Here is a 4033-nt window from a genome sequence, read left to right as displayed (position 1 = left end):
GATGGCCTCATCCAACAACACTGGCCCTGGTGAAATGTGGATGGTATTGGCAAAGGCCCTGGTGTAATGTGAATGTCCTCAGCCAACACCACTGGCCCTGGTTTAATGTGGATGGCATTAGCCAGTATCACAGGCCCTTGTGTTTTATGAGTGTCATCAGCCAGCAACACTAGCCCTGGTGAAATCTGGATGGTTTCGGACAGCAAAACAGGCCCGGGTGTAATGTGGATGCAATCAACGAGTAGCACAGTCCCTGGTCAAATGTAGTTGGCCTCAGCCAGCAACGCAGGCTCGGGTGAAAGGAGAATGGTATAAGCCAGCAGCACAGGCCCTGGTGTGGTGAATATGGTCTGACAGGGAGCACTGGCCCTGGAGTAATGTGGATGGGATCAGCCAGTAGCACAGGCCTTTGTATATTGTGGATGGGATCAGCCACCAAGACAGGGACTGGTGAAATGTACTTGGCCTCAGCCAGTAGAAAAGGCCCTGTTGTAATGTTGATGGCCTCATCTAACAATACTGTCGCATGGTGAAATATGGATGGTATTGGTCAGCATCACACACCCTGGTGTAGTGTGAATGGCCTTACCCAACACCACTGGCCCTGGCGAAATGTGCTTGATTTCCAGCACCACACGCCCAGGTTTAATGTGGTTGGCATCAACGAGAAGGAGAGGCCCTGGTGGCGTGAAGATTGCCTCAAGGGAAGCACTGTCCCTGGTGTAACTTATCCACATTACACCAGGATACATTACACCAGGCTTCTACCGGCCTGTGATACCGGTAGAAGTCGGCATCAAAGGCCCAGGTGTAATGTGGATGGCATCAACGAGTAGCAGAGGCCCTGGTTGGGTGAAGATGGCCTCACAGGAAGCACTGTCCCTGGTGTAATGTGGATGGTAGAAGCCGGCATCACAAGCCCTGGTGTAATGTGGATGGCCTCAGCCCAAAGCAAAGGCCCTGGTGTGGTGAAGATGGCCTCACTGTCCCTGGTGTAATGTGGATGGTAGAAGCCGGCATCACAGTCCCTGGTGTAATGTGGATGGCCTCATCCAACAACACTGGCCCTGGTGAAATGTGGATTGTATTGGCCAGCATCACAGGCCCTGGTGTGGTGATGATGGCATCATCCAGCACCACAGGCCCTGGTGTGGTGATGATGGCCTGAAAGGAAGCACTGTCCCTGGTGTAATGCGGATGGGCTCATTCAACAACACTGGCCCTGGTGAAATTTGGATGGCCTCATCCAACAACACTGGCCCTGGTGAAATGTGGTTGATATTGGCCAGCACCATTCTCCCTGGTTTAATGTGGATGGCATCAACGAGTAGCACAGGCCCTTGTGTAATGTGGATCACATCAGCCAGCAACACAGGCTCTGGTGAAATGTAGATGACCTCAAACAGCAGCGCAAGCCCTGCTGTCGTGAAGCTGGCCTCAGAGGGAGCACTAGCCTTGGTGCAATGTGGATGGCCTAAGCAAGCAATACAGGCCCTGGTGTGGTGACGATGGCCTCACAGGGAGCACATGCCGTGGTATAATGTGGATGGCCTCAGCCAGTAGCACAGGCCCTGTTGTAATGTGGATGGCCTCATCTACCAACACTGGCCCAGGTGAAATGTGGATGGTATTGGCCAGCACCACTGGCCCTGGTGTAATGTGAATGTCCTCAGCCATGACCACAGGCCATGATGAAATGTAGTTGTCCTCAGCCATGACCACAGGCACTGGGGAAATGCAAATGTCCTCAGCCAGCAGCACAGGCCCTTTTGTATTGTGGATGGCCTCATCTAACAATCCTGTCCCTGGTGAAATATGGATGGTATTGGCCAGCACCACACACCCTGGTGTAATGTGAATGGCCTTACCCAACACCACTGGCCCTGGTGAAATGTGCATGATATCGGTCAGCACCACAGGCCCAGGTGTAATGTGGATGGCATCAACGAGCAGCAGAGGCCCTGGTGGGGTGAAGATGGCCACACAGCAATCACTGTCACTGGTGTAATGTGGATGGTAGAAGCCGGCATTACAGGCCGTGATGTAATGTGGATGGCATCAGCCAAAAGCACAGGACCTGGTGAAATGTGAATATCCTCAGCCAGTAGTAAAGGCCCTTGTGGTTTCTGGAACGCATCAGCCAGCAACACAATCCCTGGTGAAATGTGAATGGTATCATCGAGTAGCAGAGGCCCTGGTGTAATGTGGATGGCCTCATCCAACAGCACAGTCCTTGGGGTGGTGAAGATCGCCTCACAGGAAGCAGTGTCCCTGGTGTAAAGTGTATGGCCTCAGCCAACAACAGTGGCCCTGGTGAAATATCGATGGTATTGGCCAGCACCACAGGCCCTGGTGTAATGTGAATGTCCTCAGCCAGAAGCACAGGCCCTTGTGTATTGTGGATCGTATCAGCCAGCAACACAAGCCCTGGTGAAATGTTGTTGGTATCAACAAGTACCACAGGCCCTGGTGTAATGTGGATGGCCTCAGCCAGCACAACAGGCCCTGGTGTGGTGATGATGGCCTGACAGGAAGCACTGTCCCTGGTGTAATGCGGATGGCCTCATCCAACAACACTGACCCTGGTGAAATGTGGATGGTATTGGCCAGCACCACAGGCCGTTGTGTAATATGAATGGCCTCAGCCAACACCACTGGCCCTGGTGTAGTATGGATGGCATCAGCCAGCAAAACAAGCCCTGGTGAAATGTGGATGGTATTGGCCAGCACCACAGGCCCTGGTGTAATGTAAATGGCATCAGCCAGTAGCACAGGCCCTTGTGTAATGTGGATGGTATCAGCCAGCACCACAGGCCCTGGTGTGGTGATTATGGCCTCACAGGAAGCACTGTCCTTGGTGTAATTTGGATGGCCTCATCCAACAACAGTGGCCCTGGTGAAATGTGGATGGTATTGGCCAGGACCACAGGCCCTGGTGTAATGTGAATGTCCTCAGCCAACACCATTGGCCCTGGTGTAATGTGGATGGTATTGGCTAGCACCACAGGCCCTGGTGTAACGTGAATTGCCTCATCCAACAACACTGGCCCTGGTGAAATGTGGATGGTATTGGCCAGCACCACTGGCCCTGGTGTAATGTGAATGTCCTCAGCCATGACCACAGGCCCTGATGAAATGTAGTTGGCCTCAGACATGACCACAGGCCCTGGTGAAATGTAGTTGGCCTCAGACATGACCACAGGCCCTGGTGAAATATAAATGTCCTCAGGCATGACCACAGGCCCTGGTGAAATATAAATGTCCTCAGCCAGTAGCACAGGCCCTGTTGTAATGTAGTTGGCCTCATCTAACAACTCTGTCGCTGGTGAAATATGGATGGTATTGGTCAGCACCACACACCCTGTTGAAATTTGCATGATATTGGTCAGCACCACAGGCCCATGTGTGATGCGGATGGCATCAACGAGCAGCAGAGGCCCTGATGTGGTGAAGATGGCCTCACAGGAGGCACTGTCCCTTGTGTAATGTGTATGGCCTCAGCCAACAACAAGTGGCCCTGGTGAAATGTGGATTATATTGGCCAGCACCACAGGCTCTGGTGTAATGTAAATATCCTCAGCCAGTAGTAAAGGCCCTTGTGTTTTGTGGAACGCATCGGGCAGCAACACAATCCCTGACGAAATGTGGATGGCCTCATCCAGCACCACAGGCCCTGGTTTGGTGATGATTGCCACACAGGAAGAACTGTACCTGGTGTAATGTGGATGGCCTCATCCAACAGTACAGGCCCTGGTGTGGTGAAGATGGCCTCACAGGAAGCACAGGCCATGGTGTAATGTGGATGGCCTCAGACAGCAGCCAGGCCCTGGTGAAATTTAGATGGCCTCAGGCGGCAACATGCGCTCTGGTGAAATGTAGTCTGCCTCAGCCAGTAGCACAGGCCCTGTTGTGGTGAAGATGGCCTTACAGGAAGCACTGTCCCTGATGTAAAGCGTATGGCCTCAGCCAACAACAGTGGCCCTGATGAAATGTAGATGGTATTGGCAAGCACAACAGGCCATGTTGTAATGTG

The sequence above is a fragment of the Aulonocara stuartgranti genome (genome assembly GCF_965226115.1).
Source record: "Aulonocara stuartgranti genome assembly, chromosome: 18".
NCBI classification, from domain to species: Eukaryota; Metazoa; Chordata; class Actinopteri; order Cichliformes; family Cichlidae; genus Aulonocara; species Aulonocara stuartgranti.
The sequence above is the reverse complement of the archived record's forward strand: the minus strand, read 5'-3'. Positions refer to the sequence as shown.